Genomic DNA, 21,144 nt, shown 5'->3' on the forward strand with positions numbered 1-21,144 from the left:
TTAATCAATATTAAAGGGAAGATGATTAATGTGTAGTCTTTCTTGGCATGTTAGATAATTACTGCATTTTGGCCCCCAATAATACATTTGAGGCTACTTTTTGGTTGTTACTTGCGGAGCTTCCCTTTGTCTCAGAAAAACATCGAAGATAAATGTCCATTGCATTGGCATTGGACATCATCAAAGAGGAATTCACCAAAATAAGTAAAGGACATGGGAGCAATTGGTGAAATGAGAAGATAACCGCTAGAGAAACATTGAGGCACCATAATTTCTTATGTATTTAGATTCACTCAAAATTAGCTAGTCACAAAAAGCACCTTTTTTTTTTTAATATTTTCATGTATACAGAAATAATAAAAACACAATTTTAGACTAATTATTCAAACTAATAATTATGTGATAGTCATAATTTATAATTATATAGTATAATATGATAAAAATTACAGGACACAACTATAGGGTCTTACTGTGAGAGGCATTGCGACAATATATGTACACTTCTCATTGTATTAGACAATCATCTCTCAGAGTGTGATATCCATTCAACTAAATGTAATCCCAAAGGCCATTGTGGAATTGAAATTTTTTCTTTCATTGGACAAGTGGTGACATATTTTCTTGGGCCTTAGTGTTCTTCTTCACTAAGGTTTTGAGACTACTCACAACTAGCACCTTCATTCAACCAAGTGATGCACTCATCTTGCAAAGTTGAACCATTTTGTGTCCATAATGTAATATGATGTTGGATCAATCTAATGATCCTAAAAACATAGGTCATAATAGCGAGGAAATTTTACTGTGGCCAAAAGAATATCCAAATTTAAGGAACATGACTCTTTTAGAATAAGCAATAAGGATATTTTTTATACTGATATTTTTTTCTTCCATTTGCTTTCACAACTTACCTGTTGCCTGATATTTTTAACATGTAACATAGTTGGTATGATTGTGCCTACGGTTTTGTTGAAGGTTCAATACTAAGTTCCTAAGGTGTTATTTTCTATGGTGACATTTTATTTTCTTTGTTTATACATGTCATCTAGCCGCATAGTGGCCACTATTGAATGTTGAGGCATATGTCGTATAAATCGTTTATAGTCTACTTTATTTTATATTCAAGTATTCATCACATTTCATGTCTTATACTCTGCATTATATCTTCTTTCATTTTCAGGAGAGCAACTCAATATTGATGGTAAGAAGCAATAATTAAAGAAAGAGGAGAACAATAACACTGGAAAGACAAATGCAAAATGAGAGAGAGAAGAGAATCTGTCTAGTGATACCCATAGAGCCAATATTTTATATAAGACACACTCATAGAGACTAATGGTCAAGCCTTCAAAGTTGGTGAATTCACTTGCAATGCTTTGGCAACACAGTGATAATGTTTTGAAATGATGAAACAATATTTCATGTGTAAATTGTAGTCCAACCAATATTATGTTGGAAACTCATATCGTAATACTTAATATTTTATATAATAAAATTTATATGGTTGAAATTATTTTTATTTGCACTTGATATTATTTAGTCTTGTAATTAACATATGTAACTTTGCATTATCATATTAGATAAACATGCACATTGTAAGACCTTTTTTTTTAAATTTAGTCACAAAATGATACTAGTTAATTTATGTTGCTTAATAATGAACACATAAAATAAATCTAAAACTACTAAACTAGTAGTTTATATTAATTAATGATGAACACAAATAAAATGAATATATGACTAAATTAGTCTTTTATAATGATTATGAATGAAATTAAATGAAATGAATAGAAACTACTAAACCAATCATTTATATAATGACTATGAAAATACCAAAGAAAGATAAATGAATATTGTAAATGATAAATTTTTGACTAAAATGATTACTAAATTTTGCATATATATGATTATTAGTAGTTGATTACAGTATCTTATAGCACGACTAAAATTTAGTCATATTTCTCTGGTCATTAATTGTTTTCAAATGATCACTAAAGTTTGTATATATATGACTATTAGTAGCTAATTTACAATATCTTATAACACGACCAACATTTTGGTTGCTTTTCTTTGGTCATTAATTGGTTTTCCCGCGATTCATATAGTAATATATTTTGTTGTATATTTGGTAATTAATTGTGACAATTAATGACTAAATCGATGAAAATTTTATGACTAAATATACTACTAGATGGTAAAATTGAGGAAACCAACTAATGACTAGGCTAAAAATGACTAAAAGTTGGTTGAGTTATGAGATACTGTAAATTAGCTACTATTGGTCACAGACTGAAAATGGTTGTTTATATGCAAATTTTAGTTGTTTCTTAGTAACTAATTAGTCATTTTGTACTAGTGTACTGCAACCATATATACTTGAAACCCAGCCTCTTGAAACATATTTGAATCTTGAAATCCTACAACAATTCGATAAATTTCAAGGTCTAGTTTCAGTGTTGGACCAAGATATTGAAAAATATTATATTCAATAATCTGTTGAATTTTCATCCTTGACAGTTGCAACAGCCTCTTTGTCCATGCAATCTTCCCAGTCTGTTCATCTACAATCTTGTAGTCCTACTCATTCTATAGTCTCTACCTTTTACCCTGCAGTATCTCAAACTATTGTCATACTATTCCAACTTAGAGTGTTGTTCATATTATCCCTATTGTTATTCTAACAACACCTTTCACACCAGCTATGGTAGCTAGGTATGCTCCTTTGCTATTACCAGGGTAGCTAAATGTTATGCCTGGTGATTACCAATCTAAAATTGCAACCTTTTATAACATTGGTTCTCATACTGCTCAGCAACATGTGGATAAGATGAATGATGTTTTTGACCTTAAAGAAGTAGATGAAGCTGATGTAAAAATCAGATTGTTTTCTCAAAGTTTAAGAGGTGATGTCAAGAAATGTTTTAGGAGTTTACCTATAGGAAGTATAGCCAACATTGATGCTTTCCATCAAACTTTCTTACCTAACTGGGAAATTAAGAAAAATGCACTTCAACTCCTAAATGAATATAAAATACTGAAAAGAAATCCAAATGAAACCATGGAGGAATATTGTGAACGGTTTAACATTGTTTACAATGTAATTCCATAAGACATCAAACCCTCCCCTGGTCTAGATTTGATTGATTTTCCTAATGGGTTTGATGTAGACATGGAATATCAATTTAGAGAGAGAGAGACCCGACAACTTTGGAAGAAATTCAAGCCAATGCTATAAAAGTTCAAGCTAACATCTTAGCCAAGAAGGCCAAACAAAAGTTTGAACGAAGAGTTACTATTAAAGAAGAACCTTCCACTTCTATCTCTGATCATAAAATTGATAACTTAGTGAAGGCAATGGAAAAAATGATACAAAGAGTAAACATAAATGATCAAGTTCAAATGAGAGAAAACCAAAACGCTCCTCAAAATAGATACCAAAACTTTAGAAGGAATGTTCCCCAAATCAAACAACAAGAACAAAAAGGTCCAGACCAACAGGTTTGGCCTCCTTTCTAGGAAAATTATACTGATGATGATGGTAATATTTTTGAATATTTATGGTGATGGAGAGGTTAAAAAAGGTGGTGGGTCGGCTCTCCATGCGCCGGTTCACGCTCAGTTTATGGTTCTCGGTGTACAGGCTCTTGCCTGGTTTATAGTTCTTCAAGCAACAGCTCTTGCTATCAAAGCCATTTTCCTGACTGTTGGGTGTTGTCTCAAGTCTGAAAGGTTATCTTATTTCACATTGCTCCATACCCCTGGTGTTCCTGCAAATATGGTGAGGCCTTGACAGCGATTGCTCAGCCGTCGAGGTTCTGCCCGGGGTGGGTCTTCACGTCCTCAAGTTGATGCGTCCCAATCCCAATGTTTCCTTTGCCATCGTCATCGAATCGTTGAGGCCAACCCCCTCCAAACAAGTCAATTTCTGGACTCAAGCGCCCCAGACTCTGATCTGGCACCTACGCCTGCTTTCGGTTCTGCCATTTTCACCTTTAGCAGTTCTCTGAACAAACCCCGTATCAATGCCCACATATCAGTTCTCTTCCTTGAGGACTCTCAGAATGGAGGCGATGTTCATCACAGTAAGGGGAAGCACCCAGGTGGAAGCTCAGAGGACGTCATGGAGAAGCCTGCGGATGCTCCAGAGCATGTTTCTAACCTTCCTCAGGCTCAGGAGGTGTCGACATCCAAAGGGGACAATGTCAACATGGACTCCTTTCCCACTGCAGAGGAAATTGAGAAGTATGGCTGGTGCAGGGTGGTCGAGGAGGAGCCGGACGAGTAACCGCCCATCTGTTCAGAATCATGACCTCCATCACTACTCAGGTCTTGTTTTGATTTTACTGTTTATGTCATGTTGGCTTAGAGTCTGTTTGTGCTATGTCTGTACTGCCCGAAAGGGATAATGCTGAAGGTCTTTTGATGCCCCTGCGAGGGATGAACACTTTTGGTCCAGCGCCCCTGCGAGGGATGTCTAGTTTTGGTCTGGCTGCTCTTTTGTGGTATAGTGCCCCTGCGAGGGTTGTTTCGCTCAGACGTGGTGCCCCTGCGAGGGCTGCTATTTTTTGGTCACTCCTATTCCAAAGTGCCACAGTTGGCCTCTGGTAAAATGACTCTGTGAATGTAAGTGTTTCTCTTGATACTGTAAATAATAGAATAGTTTTAACGAGAAAAAAAAATATTTTTGAATATTTAGATGATAGTCAAATAAATCTAATGGGAATAAATGATGCTGAAACTATTTTTCTTACTGAAGAGGAGAAAGAAATTTTTCTCCTATCTCAAATTGAACTTGATTCAAAGGAATCAGATGAATATAAACAAGATTTTGAAAATGCTATCATGAAAGTTCATAGGTAGTATAACCTTAGCAATAAAAAGAATTCAGACAATTTCAATAGTAAGAACTCTCGGGATCGTGTTAAGAAATCCTCTGACAGGGATGCTAAGAAAACACCAGAGAATTCTCCCAATATGACCGTTCATAATTTTGGTAGAAAGAAAGTATAAATTCCTATCAAAAATATAGTTGATAATGTTTCCATAACTACTCAAACTTATATCCCAACCACAAGTCATAGAAACGAGCCTACATCAAAATAAATTGCAGAGCAACCTGATCTTCCAAACCTGAGTAAGATTCAAACATCATTCAATATTGAGAATGAATTAGAAAAAACTAAAAATTCTTATTCCCCTAACAGAGTTCATGAATAAAAATATGTATTGACAACAAGTCATGAAAGCTATAAACATAGGGGAAAACACAGATTCTGTTAACTTGAATGATGACCAACTAGAACTCTTATTTAGGCCAGAAGTTGAAGGAAAACCACAGGAAGGGGTTGTTCCTCCATTCTATTTTAGCCTAAATATTCTTGATAATATCCTACATAATGCTATGTTAGATTCAAGGGCTTCCCACAAATTAATGCCTAAAGCTATTATGGAGAATTTAGGACTTGATATTACCATAACTTACAAATACTTATATTCTTTTGATTCTAGTAAAGTAAAATGCCTAGGCCTTATCAAAGACATCTGTGTTACTTTGGGACAAATCTTGGCCAAAAGCCTTGTAATGGATATAGTGGTTGTAGATATTCCCACTGAGTATGGCATGTTGTTCTCACACTCATGGGGAGAAAAATTACAAGGAACCCTACAGATGGACATGACTTATGCCACCATACCCGTTTTTTGGCAGAAAATAAGATTATATAGGGAAACCGTGATGAAATTTATGGTGAGTAGTTAAGAATAACCTCACAACTATCCTATTTATTCCATTCAATTAGATTTAGACTCTTTCATTCTTTATAATGGCGGAGACATCAACGCCGAGGTGATCAAAGAAGAATCTGAGATTTCTAAAACAGATTTAAACCAAGCACAAACCATTGTACGAAACACTCCTTTTGAACCTCTTTGGAACATGATCTTTGATGGCTCTGGAGCAGGAGTATGGGTGGTAAACACAGGAAATAATCATGATGAAGGTCATTCATACAAACTCAACTTTCAATGTACCAATAACACAATGGAGTATGAAGCCCTTATATTAGGATTGCAGTTGTTGAAGAAATTATAAGCCAAGAGGATACCCATTCAAGGAGATGTTGAGTAAATTATAAAACAAATTAAAGCAGAGTATTCAACTAAACACCCTAGAATGAGAGCATGTAGAAATGATGTGTTTGATTTTCTAGAGAGTTTTCTGGAATATGCCCTTTCTGCAATCCCTAGGAAACAAAATATCATTCCAAATAACCTAGCTTTTTTCAGCCAGTTCCTGTAAAATTCCTTATCCTAATCAAGAATATGTGGTATAAGTAAAACATCAACCAACTGTACCAAATAACATGAGGTATTGGCAGGTGTTTGGCTTTGATAAACAAATTCAAAGTTTTATGCAATCTAAATATGAATTTCAAGATGATATTGTTGATTTGGAATCTGAAACAAAAAATAAAATAAATGTACATTCTAGTCTAGAAAGGAAATTAGAAAAATCATATGTAAATATACCTATAAATAAAGTTGTAAATAAAGTAGAATTTCTTGAGATAGATTCAAAAAAATTAGATCCGGAAAAAGTAGATCCAGTTTGAGACCATTTAGCTAAAAGATAACGTTTTACCTAGATAAGAAGCCTAATATTGAGCCCATAGGAGCAGCAGTAGAATAATGCAATATAGGCAGTGACAAAGATCCCAAAATCATAAAACTATCCAAATTACTTGTTATGCAACCAACTCACAAAATAGAAGAAAATATAGATGAATGGATTTGAAATAAGCCTCTTCGAGGAGGAAACCTCATTTACATTACACAAATGAACAATTCTTGGATGATACAAATGACTAAACCTCCTTTCTATATATAGGAGTCTAAGGGGTCACAATATAATCCAATCCGACATAACAATAATAACATAAGGGCACAACAATAACAATAGTGGGTTTCTATGGGGCACACTAATAACAATATGGGGACAATAGGGTCACAATAATAACAATACAGGCTACAATGACAACAGTAATGGGGGAATATCTAGTATTATAGGGACCTAACGTGCCCCTCTCCTTTAGAAAAGCATTGTCCTCAATGCTTGAGTAGTTGTGGATGCTTCTATATAAAATTCTCATCCTTCCAGGTGGAATCTTCAGCAGATCATTTCTTCCACTTGATGAGATACTCTGAAATTGATAGATTTCGTAGTTGTCGAGTTCTTGTTTCTGTGACTACTATAGGTTCCAATATGATTTTTTCTTCCTCGTCAAGTTCTAGAAATATTGTTTGAACTAAGATCTTGTCACCTATAACCTTCTTTAAACATGAAACATGGAAAAATGGGTGCACTAAAGAAGTCGTAGGAAGCTCCAATTTGTATGCCATAGTACCAATCTTTTGCAACACCTTGTACGGACCATAATACTCTGTTGATAACTTATTATCCTTCTTAGCTTGCTTGAGGGACATTTTTTTATATGGTTGTAGCCATAGGAATACCCAGTCACCTACATCAAAACTTCTTTCGCTACGATGTTGATCTACCTATTTCATCATGTTATTCTGTGCCAATGTGGGGTTATCCTTTAAGAGTTGGAGAACTTGTTGTTGATGCTCGATGTGATGTTCCACTACTTGAACCTTAGAATTTTCTCTTAAGTATGATGTGATGGATGGTGGATGACATCCATAAAGTGCCATAAATGGGGCCATTTTTGTTGCAGTATGGAAGGAAGTGTTATACCACCATTCTTCCATAGGCAACCATTTGGCCCATTATGTCTGTTTATCAGATACAAAGAAACGAAGATATCCTTCCAAACATTTGTTTACTATCTCAGTTTTCCCATATGATTGAGGATGATAAGATGAGATATGAACTAATTGAGTATCGAGACAAGAAAATAATTTTGTCCAAAAATTTCTAGTGAAAATGGGATCTTTGTCGCTTACAATAATCTTTGGGTTTCCCTTTTGAATTGTCTCCAAAAATGCAATAGAAACTATATTGCCTTTAAATGGATGTGATAATGCACAAAAGTGTGTATACTTGGTAAGTCTATCAACTACCACCATGATGACATTCTTTCCTTTGGACTTGAGTAAACTTGTGATAAAATCCATTGAAACCTCCTACCAACATTGGCTTGGAATGGATAAAGGTTGTAATAGACCTGGGGTCTTAATTGTTTCAACTTTATTTTGTTGGTAAACCAAAAATAACGCCACAAACTTTTGAATATCCGATTTAAGTCCATCGAAAAAAATTCCTTATTAACCTTGTGGTAAGTTTTTAAAAATCTCGAGTGTCCTCCTAAGGGAGAAGTGTGCAATTCCATAAGAATATTTTGTTTGAGTTGGGAATTCTTACATAGGTATAAGCGATCTTTGTACCATAACTCATTTTTCCAACTAAATGTATCAAATGTACTGGGATCTTGTTGTAGCTCTTGAATGAGTCCCCAAACTTCTTCGTCATTCTCCCATTCATCCCTTGCTTCATTTATCCAATTTGGTTAGATAATAGAAATGACGCACAACAATTATTCCACATCCTCATCCTTTCTTGAGAGTACATCTTCCACAACATTTTTATTCCCTTTTGTTGTAGATGATTTCAAATTCATAACCCAACATCTTTGTGACCCATTTTTGCTGCTCTATAGAGGATAATATTAGTTCTAAAAATTATTTAAGACTATCATGATCCATTTTACCTTGAATTTTATTTCCATTAGGTAGGGTCGCCATTTCTTAAGTGCATGTAGTATTGCCAACATTTCCTTCTCATAAATAGCTTTGTGTAAATACATTCCTTTGATTGGACAGCTTTCAGAAGCAATGGGTATTTCATCTTGCATTAAAACAACACCAATTCCATTTCCTAAAGCATCACATTCCATAATAAAGGTTTTTGTGAAGTCTGGCTAAGCTAAGGCTGATGGTTGGCACATTTCCTCTTTAAGATGTTCAAAGGCCTTTGTTGCTTCTGGAGTACATGAAAATGCATCTTTCTTCAATAATGTTGTTAGAGGTGCTGCTATTATCCCATGATTCTTAACAAACTTGTGATAATACCCTGTCAACCCGAGAAATCCTCACAGATGGTTTATGGATGTGGGGATTTCCCATTCCTTAATGGATTTAATTTTGTTAGGGTCTACCTTAACACCTTCAAGTGATACAATATGACCCAAATATTCCACCTCTTGTACTCCAAACAAACATCTGGAGCTTTTTTCATATGATTATTTGTCCTCCAATAGTTTGAGAACCCTATCAACATGTTGAACATGATCCTTCCAAGACTTGTTGTAGATTAGTATATCATCAAAAACTACTAACACTAATTTTCTAAGGAAGGGTTTGAAAATGGAATTCATCAAACCTTGAAATGTAGAAGGTGCATTGATAAGGCCAAAAGGCATGACCAAAAATTAATAATGACCCTCATGAGTTCTAAATGTTGTTTTCAGAATGTCCTCAATCTTCATTATGATTTGATGATATCCTTAATGAAGATCCAACTTGGTGAAGTAAATTGATCCATGAAATTCATCCAATAATTCATCAATAATAGGAATGGGAAATTTATCTTTAATAGTGAGCTGGTTGAGCTCCCTATAATCCAGACACATGCTCCATAATCGATCCTTCTTGTGCACCAATACTACTCGATCAGAGAAAAAACTTTAACTAGGTTGAATTATACCAGTCTCTAGCGTTTATGCAACCATACATTCAATTTCACTCTTTTGGGAATAGGGATATCTATAAGGCCTCATGTTTGGAGGAACACTTCCTGGAATCAAATGAATAAAATGATCATGATCACGAATAGGTGGGAGGCCTTTCAGAGTCTCAAATACATTGGAATGATTGTCCAAGACTTTTTGGAGATCTGGAGAAATAGATGATTTGGATGTGGGAACCTCTAGCAAACATAAATGTGAAATTACGCTTCGTTGTTCCTTCTTTAGAACCTTTGTCATACCGTTAGAGCTAATTATCTTTCCTAGTTTCCCTGCAATACCCCTTAATTCAGCTTCCTTTCCTTCTGCACAAAATTTCATGAAAGGTTCTTGAAAATTAGAAGCTATTGTACCCAACGATTGTATCCATTGGACTCCCAGTACAAAATCAGCACCACCCATTGGAATGGAAAGAATTGGGTTATTCAATACATATTCTTCCATGAATAGCTTGATATTATGGTACTTTCCACAACAATTTATGGTTCCTCCACTTGCAACCATCACTTGACACTATAGTGCTGGATATAGGAAGAAATTCAATTCCTTGGCTATCTTACAATGATTAAAACTATGGGTACTCATAGAATCAATCAACACTATTATCTTTTTCTTCTTGATATGTCCTAATATCTTGATAGTTTGAGGAGTGGTAATTCCAGCCAATGCATTACAAGATATGGTTGGATTCATTTCATCTTTCTCTAGGGTTTTTTCTTGGTGTATATCCTCTTAATTTGAAATTTCTTCTTCCTTGTCTTCCTCCTCTTCACAATCTATGTAGAATAATTTCTTCTCAACACACTTATGACCATTAGTGTATTTTCTATCACAAATGTAACAAATCCCATTTGCTCTTTTGTTCTTCCAATTGTTGTGGTTTCAACGTTGTAGGTTATGGAATGCTAGGGGAATCAACACTTCCATATTTATAGTTGCGAGTGGTAGGCTTCTTAGTTGCCATAATTTTGCTTTCCATTTTTCTTGCCAATCTAAATGCCTTCTCCAATGAATCAGGTTCCCGAAGGTGAGCCTCATGTTGGATATTATCCTTTAAAGTCCCTATGAAAACATCAATCCTATGCTCCTCTAGAATATCTTCTACCATTATGTTAAATTTTTGGAAGTCCTCAATGTGCTTCATCATTGAACCCTTTTGTTTGAGATTTAGCAATTGGCTAAAAAAGGTGTTGCTTTTTGTATCCTCATAACGTGTTATCATTTCCTCCATAAAAATTGCCCAAGTGATAATTTTTTTACTAGAGAAAAGTCATCGATACCATGCAAACTGATTTGGTTCCAAATATAAAGTTGCAATAGTCCTTACCTTTTCTTTTGTAAATGTGGTTGCAGCTTTTCTCTTCCTATTTGCCTGCTGTTTGTTCCCTTCCTCTCTTTGTTTCTTTATGCTCTAGGGAGAAACCTTGTAGTCACTATATGAAATGTTCATACCTTTGTTAGTTGTTATTATTCAAGTCGCACTAATTTCCTATGAGTCAATGTATAATATATGTTGCCTACTTGCATCAACTAATCAACCTGCATAGATCCATCATAACTCTAGATTGTTAAGGACTAGGTGGGCCCAAAAAGGATTTAAAATGAAAATCTATTTGTGCTCCAAAGATCTAGAGTTAAGATGGATGTGTGCTAGAATGTCTCTCTCTCTATATCAGTTTTTAAAAGCAGTCCAAGTCAACTCGGACTTGGTTAGCTTGGATGACTTGACTGCCGACCATATCAACTTGGTCATATAGTTAGTTTGGAGGCCGAGTTGGTGCCGAACTAGTCAAAGCATGGCTCAGCTAGTTTGGCACCAAAATTACTCTAGTCAACCAAGTAAAGAGACCTACCCCACCCCTACATTTGCATCAGACCTCCCTTATTGAGCATGTGGAGTTTTGGAACAGCGTTGAAGAGCAATGATCTGTCCTAGTTAGGTACACCCCATGTCTTTAAAGTTTCATACTTTCAACCCATTACCAATTTGAACTTTAAAGTTTTCAGTATGAAATTTTCATAATTAGAAGTTAAGGTAGGGTTTTCAATGTTGCAGATTGGAATTCTACCATGCCCCCAAGAGTCAAAGACCCTACATGGATCCATGTTGATCTTATCAATGAGTTGTTTATTACAATAAATGAATTGGGGGGTGGAGGAGACTGGTTACAAGAATTATTGGCTAGTATAAGAGGCCATGTTTCCCCAAGCATAACCCCATTAGAGGAGACTAGACAAATCAGATTGGAACTACAAAATCAACTTGTGAAATTTAAGGAAGACAAGGCTAGGAAAAAAGAGATGGATGTAGTATGTTTTTTTAGATTTTAGAGTCTAGAAGCATTTTAGAGACCCATTCATCAATAATGATGTATTTTGTTGTTGACACGTATTGTGCTCAGTGCCATTTTGAAATCTTTTGAGATATTCGAACTCTACATCGTATGTGCATGAGAAAATTTTACATATTCTTTTCTCTAATGGCTTGGAATCTTTAAAAATGGTTTTTAATTAGTACCTAAGTACTTTTATCTTTTAGTAAATCAAGTCATTGAAACTGACCAGCTTGAGTCAATATGAGTCTGAGCAGGAGACCAAGTTGACCCACAACTGATTCCAAGTCTAAGTCTGAGTTGGAGTCCAAGTTGACACTTGATCAATTATGAGTTTGGAAACATTGATCTATACACACACATAAATATAAGTTTGGTATTTTATTTAAATTTTCTTTTTTTACTTTATGAATTTCAATTTTATTTTATGTTTTAATTTATAGGTATTACGCGTGGATGTTATAATCTCATACAAAATGGGTTGTAGAATGCACCTAGCTTCTCTCAGTGTTATAATTCATTTCTAGTGAAGCTTCTACAATTGGTGTACATTTCCTATTTCAGTTTCTAGTGTACTACAATATTTCATCCATTGCACATTTCCAACACTTTTTCATGTTACAATATTTTGCTATTTTGATTAAGGAGACCAGCCTATTTTGCAGATTTCTTAGAGGAGATCAATATGTTGTAGCCTTGGGCTTATTGGATGAAGGAAAAGTTAGTTTGGTTGTGTTTACCTGCACAAATTTTCCCTAGACATTTTTTAGCATCAATGCTCACCCTTCAAATGATCCAATTGTTTTTTTTTTTTTTTTTTTTAATGTTATACAAGAAAAGGAGCTGGCACTAACATGAAATCATTGGAGGGTTCTTTACAGCCTAAAAGGGTGTGTAACACACTCATTTTTAGCCATCAATAATCTTTTGTTAGGGCTGACATTAACATCACAATTGACTTGTTAGCTTTATTTCCATCTAATATTCAAATTATATTTGATGTACTTTTTCATAGGTGTATGTAAGTGCCATAGAAAAGTCTGAAGAAGCATATTTCTTTGAATCATACGAGGCAACACATCCCATGCATGACTTAACAACTGCAATAACGAAGGTATTTTTACATCTAGTTCAAGATCTTGTGATATTCCTTTTTGTAGTTGGAAACTGGCCCTTTGTTAATGAGTTGGTCTCTACCTTTTCTTAGAGGCCATGACCAAGGGGTATCTCTTCCATTAAATTCATCCAATACTTGCATATTTCCTCCTTTGTTGAGATAGGCCAAAACCATGGGCCATCAAAGTTGCTAGGACTTCCACCCACTTTTGGATGGGGTAGATAACTCCATTGGCCACATTAATTTAGTAACATCTCTTCGGGTAGTTTTGAACCTGGTTTTGTGCACTGAAAGTTATTTGATTTAACCACTTGACCACAACCCACCTGAGAGGATTTTCAGTAGTTTGCTTCAATTTATTTTAATATAGAGTATAGTAGTTTATTTACAGTATAAAATGTGAGATTCCTATGAAAATATCTTTGACAGATCCTGGCTGTAAAAGCACCACCAGTTATAAAAGATAGTAAGGAAAAATATGAAGCAATGTCAAGAGGTGATGGAGCAATATATCTTCACTTTCCCAATCCAGGATATAGTGGAAAGATTTGGGATCACGCAGTTGGTTGCATTGTAATCGAAGGTGATTCTAGAATTTTTATTCTTTCTAGGCATTTTTTGAACTGTTCTTTTTTAGCTACTTATTCCCATGTGGTATGTACAGATTGCAACCATTTTTTTTCCAAATGTTTGCCTATGGAAAGGAAAAATTTTCATATATCTATTGAAAAGAAGAAAGATTATGTTGTTTTCTTTAGTCTGCACATAAACTGCAATTTTTTTAGGTTGTAAATAATATACTTAAAATTTGTGTATCGCTATTAGGATTCAGGATATTTACAGAAGAATGATGCACAAGAAATCGAGGAATGCATTACAAAACTTGTAAATTAAAACATTTCTGATGATGGTACCTATGATATTTCGCAATTAAAAATAGAAGATGTGCTTGAAATGATAGATATAGGTAAATCTAAAGGAGCGCGCCATGGTTGGCACTGGGTTTTAGACCTCATTGATGGGACAAAGGGGTAAGCCATGAGAATGTGACATGGACCTATAATGTGCTTTATCCAGATTGTAAGTCCTTACCTTTTCTTTTGTTAATGTGGTTCTATCTTTTATCTTGGTCACCAAACCAACTTTTCTCTTCTTGTCTTCCCGCTGTCTGTTCCCTTCCCGTCTCTATCTTTTTATGTTACAGAGAGAAACCTTGTAGCCACTATATGAAATGTTCATACCTTTGTTAGCTTTTATTATTCAAGTTGCACTAATTTCCTATGAATCAATGTCTAATATATGTTGCATACTTTCATAAACTAATCAACCTGCATAGATCTATCTTAACTCTAGATCATTAAGGACTAGGTGGAACCAAAAAGGATTTAAAATCCAAATCTCGTTGTGCTTCAAAGATATAGAGTTAAAATGGATCTATTCTAGAATCCATCTCTTCAGTTTTTAAATGCAATCGAAGTCAACTCGGACTTATTTAACTTGGATGAGTTGACTGCCGACCTTGTCAACTTGGCCATATATTTAGTTTGGAGGGCCAGTTGGTGCCAAACCAATCAAAGCATGGCTCAACCAATCTGGCACAAAACTGACCCTAGTCAACCAAGTAAAGTGACTAGCCCCACACCTCCATTTACATCAGGCCTCCCTTATTGAGCATGTGGAGTTTTGGAGTAGCGTTTAAGAGTAGTGATCTATCCTAGCTAGGTATACCCTATGTATTTAAAGTTTCATACTTTCAAAACATTATCAATTTGAACTTTAATGTTTTTAGTACAAAATTTGCATAATTAGAAGTTAAGATAGAGTTTTCAATGTTGCATATTTGAATTTGCAGATTGGAATTTTACCATGTCCCCAAGAGTCAAAGACCTTGCATGGATCCATGTTGATCTTGTCAATGAGTAGGTTATTGCAATAAATGCATTGGGGAAGGGTATGGGAGACAAGTTGAAAAAATTCTTGACTAGTATAAGAGGCCAAGCTTCCCCAGGAATAGCCCCATTAGAGGAGACTAGACAGATTAGATTGAAACTACAAAATCCACTTGTGAAATTTAAGGAAGACAAGGCTAGGACAAAAGAGATGGATGTAGTATGATTTTTAGATTTTAGAGTCTAGAGGGAATCTAGAGCCCCATTCATCAATAATGATGTATTTTGTTGTTGACATGTATTGTGCTCAGTGCCATTATGATTTTTTTTTGAGATATTCAAACTCTACATGGTATGTGAATGAGCAAACTTTATATATTTTTTCTCCAATGGCTTGGAAACTTTAAAAATGATTTTTAAACAATACCTAAGTATTTTAAGTATTTTTTAGTAAACCAAGTCATTGAAATCGGACCAACTTGAGTCAATCTGAGTCTGAGTGGGAGTCTAAGTTGACCCATGACTGATTCCAAGTCTGAGTCTAAGTTGGAGTCCAAGTTGACACTTGATCGATTTTGATTTTGAAAACATTGATCTACACACATAAATATATTTTTGGTATTTTATTTAAATTTTCTTTTTAACTTTATGAATTTTAATTTTATTTTATGTTTTAATTCACAAGTGTTACCCATGGATGTTATTATCTCAAACACATTGGGTTGTAGAATGCACCTAGCTTCTCTTAGTGTTATATTTCATTTCTAATGAAGCTTCTAAAATTGGTGTACATTTCTTATTCCAATTTCCAATGTACTACAATATGTTAGCCATTGCACATTTCCAACACTTTTTCATGTTACAATCTTTTTCTATTTTGATTAAGGAGACCAAGCTATTTTGGAGATTTCTTAGAGGAGACCAATATGTTGTAGCCTTGGGTTTATTGGATGAAGGAAAAGTTATTTTTGGTGCATTGTCCTACCCAAATTTTCCTTGGACATCTCTTAGCGTCAATGATCACCCTTCAAATGGTCCAATTGGTTTATTTTTTATTTATTTATTTATTTTATTTTCTGCAAGAAAAGGAGCTGGCACTACTATGCAATCATTGGATGGTCCTATACAACCTAAAATGGTGCATAACACATTCATTTTTAGCCAAGAATAATTTTTTTTTGGGACTTATATTAACACAATAGTTGATATTTTATCTTTATTTTTATTTGATATTCAAATTTGATTTAATGTAATTTTTCATAGGTGTATGTAAGTGCCATATAAAATTCTGATGAATCATCTTTCTTTGAACTATATGAGGCAACACATTCCATGCATGACTTGACAATTGTAATAGTTAAGGTATTTTTTCATCAAATTCAAGATCTTCTGATATTCCTTTTTGCAGTTGTTAAATGCCCCTTAGTTAATGAGTTAGGCTCTACCTTTTCTTAGAGTCCATGACGAAGGGGTATCTCTTCCATTAAATTCATCCAATACTTGCACCTTTCCTCCTCTGTTAAGATAGGCCACGACCATGGGTCATCAAAGTTGCGAGGACTTCCACCCACTTTTGGATGGGGTAGATAACTCTATTGGCCACACTAATCTAGTAACATATATTCATGTAGTTTTGAGCCTTGTTTTGTACATTGAAATTTATTTGATTTAACCACTTGAACACTACCCATATGAGAGGATTGAATAGTTTTCTTCAATTTGTTTCAATATATAGTTTAGCAGTTTATATACTAGATAAAATGTGACATTCCTATGAAAATATCCTTGACAGATCCTGGGTGTAAAAGCACCATCAGTTAGAACAGATTGTCAGGAAAAATATGGAGCAATGGCAAGGGGTGATGGAGAAATATATCTTCACTTTCTCAATCCAGGATATAGTGAAAATATTTTGGATCACGTAGTTGGTTGCATTGTAATCCAAGATGATTCTATAATTTTTTATTCTTTCTAGACATTTTTTGAATTGTTCTTTTTCAGCTACTTATTCCCACATGGTACATTCATTGAATGAGAATTGTGACCTATGATTTTCTTTATTATAGCCTGATTGGATCAAATTGTTAAAATGATATACATTTCAAGCCAATAAATATGCTATTGTGATGAATGTTTATTGTTATTGTGTAAGGTTAGATGGAAAATTTGTCTCATGTAATTATTGATTAACGATCAAATTGCTCGGTAGTTCTATCTACCAGCTCATAAATTATGTAAGATTTTTAACAATGTGATAGGAATTGATCTTGGCATGTGTTTATTGAGATTGTGTTCCTTGTTATTGTTCCTTGAGCAAGTTACAAGCCCCTATCTACTGTGGTAGTATTGGAAAGTTTTGTGAGAGTGCATTGTGTTTGTCAAGGGGACTACAAGTCCTCATGCACCATGTAATATTTCCAAGCTTTATCATTATGTTAGTAGGATATTTACATCCTCTAGACCCTAAGGAACATGGCATATTGGGGCATGTTACCCACTCTCATGTATGGGTAACAATAGGAGTTTTTTTTCTTTTATGATGCAATTTTCTAGCTAGTTGTCATCCATTATTTATTATATGTTGTCTTTTTCTTTTCATTTTTTTCATAAGTTATCTACATACTGAGATTTTTAGCATGTAACTTAGTTGACATGATTGTTCCTAGGATTTTCTTAAAGGTTGAATATTAAGTTCCTAATGTGTTATTTTCTATGGTGACGTTTTATTTTCTTTGTTTATGTAGAATATCTGGTCACATAGTGGTCACTATTACCCAACTGAAGAAACCTGTTCGAATTTCTTGCATTTCTGGGGAAAAATGTCATTGACATTTTTGATGTTGAGGTAATTTGTGTACATCTTGTATAGTCTACTTTGTTTTATATTCCATTGTTCATTGCATTGTATATTATATTATGCATTGTATCTTCTTTCATTTTCAGAAGAGGAGCTCAATATTTATGGTATAAAGCGGGAATTGAAGAAAGAGGAGAACAATAACATTGGAGTGACAAATATAGAAAGAGTGAGAGAAGAGAACTAGTCTAGTGATACCCATAAAGCCAATATCCCACGTAGGACACATATACAGACTAATGGTCAAATCTTTAGAGTTGGTGAATTAACCTGCAATGCCTTGACAACACAATGATAATGTTTTGAAGTGATGAAACAATATTTTATGTGTAAATTGTTGTTCAACCAATATTAAGTTGAAAATTCATATTGTAATAATTAACATTTCATATAATACAATTTGTGGTTGAAATTATTTATACTTGTACTTGATATAATTTATTATTGTAATTAACATATGTAAATTTGTGTTTTCATATTAGATAAACATGCATATTATATGGCATTTTTTAATTTAGTTGCAAAATCATACCAATTAATTTATGTTGATTAATAATGTACACAAAATTAATCTAAAACTATTAAATTAGTAGTTCATATTGATTAATGATGAATGCAAATAAAATGAATATATGACTAAATTAGTCGTTTATAATGATCTTTAATGAAAATAAATTGAATGAATATGAAATACTAAATCAGTCATGTATATAATGAATATGAAAATACCAAAAAACGATAAGTGAATACTGTAAATGATAAAGTTGTAACTAAAAATGATGACTAAATTTTGCATATATATGACTATTAGTGGCTAATTTAAAATATCTTATAACACAACTAAAATTTAGTCATATTTTTTTGGTCATTAATTGGTTTCAAACAATGACTAAAATTTGCATATATATATGACTATTAGTAGCTAATTTATAGTATCTTATAACATGACTAACATTTTTCTCATTAATTGGTTTTCTTGGGTGATCATGTAGTAGTATATTTTGTTATGTATTTGGTCATTAATTGTGGCAGTTAATGACTAGCTCATTGACTAAATTAATTACTAAATATACTACTAGACTATAAAATTGAGACAACCAATTAATGAATAAGCTAAATACAACTAAAAGCTGGTCGTGTTATAAGATATTGCAAATTAGCCACTACTAGTCACTCACTAAAAAATGGTCGTTTATATGAAAATTTTAGTCATCTTTTTAGTAACTAATTAGCCATTTTGTACTAGTGATGAGATAATTTAGATTGGATATGATTTGATACACATGACATTATGCAAGTGGAATTTTCCCTAGTTGAGAGGGAGCGTTAAAATTGAAAACTAGGGCCAAATTGAAATTTGTATAGCTCATTTGATGGAGATGATGATTTAATTGAATTCCACTTTTCGAGTGGACCAAAAATGACCTAACGATCATTAAATATGGACAAGGGAGAGTCTATTTTTGAATTATGAGTCCACATGTGGATATTTGATAAGATCGGACCTAAAGTAAATTGGAAGGTCATAGATACAAGTGACCTCTGCATCATTTGGATGTCATCATGGATCATTCTTCTATTCGCTTTCTTTTTTTGGCTCGCACAGGTCTGGGACATGTTCGTAGAGAAACAGGTTCGCTCAAAGGTGAAATTCCAGGGTTTGAAGCTCACACACATTTTTCTATGGTTTTGTCTCTCAGTCACATGCTTTCCAAAGGACATATTCGATTGGTGATTGGCTTGCAGACTCAAGGGAGAAACTAAAAGCTCCCAGTTGCTTGCATACCCACTTCCTCCATGTGACTAAGACCTAAATTTGTATCTTTATGCTGACCAATTTTTTCACTCATTGACCACAGTATTTGGCAGTTGATCGTAGATAGTGACAGTTCATTACAGGCTTTTGAATCAAGGTTTTTGAGTATGCGCATGGTTGGGTTCATCTCATGCATATTGTTCAGTTTATTTTTTCTAGATAGTTGTATGGATGAAGATATAGATCATTGTAATCTCGTTTGTTGAAGCATTCAATGACAATATAATAAGAAGAAGAATTTGAAATGGTTTTCCCCATAATGGGTTTTGACTTGGTTTCTGACCAATCCTGGTGTCTCTATATGTGAATGCTTCTCTTCTATTATCCCTTTATGTTCTGCTACATTGATGATGATGATATTTTTCTTTCTACATAGTTGCATATTTTTCTGAATAATGATGTAAATTTGAATAAAGTTATGATGTTATGGGGTGCATTTAATGTGTAAATGAAGAAATGCAGTAGTCAAATCAAATAACAATATATCGCTAAGAAACAATAACACTACTTCCCTGCATAGAATCTTTTCTGGAACATAGAGTGACAAGACATGTGGGTGTGCATAGCTGCCCAAGACTCTGATGTATGTAAATGAATCTTCACCAAACCAATTCACAATTTTCTTAAGGTTTTCCATAGCTTCTACAGACTTCCTAGGGGGTTTGGTTTCAAATATAACATCACAAATTGGGATCATGACCTTGTGACAAACCTGATAAAAGTCATCAAATTAGTTGGTCTCCTAGAGTACATTATGATAAATATGAGTTGGTGATGAATCAAAGATGGTCCACCTCCATCCCATGGATGGAAAAACCAAAGAATAACAGAGAGAGTCCATGATGTAGGATGACATATAAAATGGAAGGATTTTATTCTCTGAAGGACAGTGAGAAAAATGAAAAGCCAAAATATGTTTGGCCAAATTGTTGGATAGTATAGTGGTCCAATAAAAAATGTACCGCTCACAAGCCTCGTTAATTAAAGAAGCCCAACTAGCATGGAATTGAGATACATTTAGATATGCGTGTAATCTACAAAACATGATAGGAACTTCGCTAAAAGGAGAAGCGGGTGAATCTATAGAGTACTTACTGTCTTCTTCTTTTTGTTTGTTTGTTTGGGTTACTCCTCCATTCTTTAATAGAATCAGCTAGAGCCCCATTAGTTTTAAAGAAATTCTCCACATACTTTTTGTTGTAGATGCATTGACGGTCTAGCAAGTGATACATCTCCTGAAAGGATTTTGTTGTGAATAAACAAATGATGGTGCCTTTTTGAGTGTGGAACTTCCTTTCTGTAATATTTACCATTTCAACAACCCATCTAACCATATCTATCTAGGAAAAAGTTTGAGGCCTCACTCCAATT

At 34.0% G+C, this 21,144-nt stretch overlaps 1 pseudogene; it reads left to right on the forward strand.

The window, feature by feature from the left end:
- Positions 1–4,377: 4,377 nt before the first annotated feature.
- On the forward strand, positions 4,378–17,131 carry LOC149267286 (3'(2'),5'-bisphosphate nucleotidase 1-like; annotated as a pseudogene).
- Positions 17,132–21,144: the final 4,013 nt, after the last annotated feature.

Source organism: Pinus tabuliformis, chromosome 6, assembly GCF_031772625.1.
Source record: "Pinus tabuliformis cultivar Carrire ecotype Pingquan chromosome 6, CPIR1, whole genome shotgun sequence".
Taxonomy (NCBI): Eukaryota; Viridiplantae; Streptophyta; class Pinopsida; order Pinales; family Pinaceae; genus Pinus; species Pinus tabuliformis.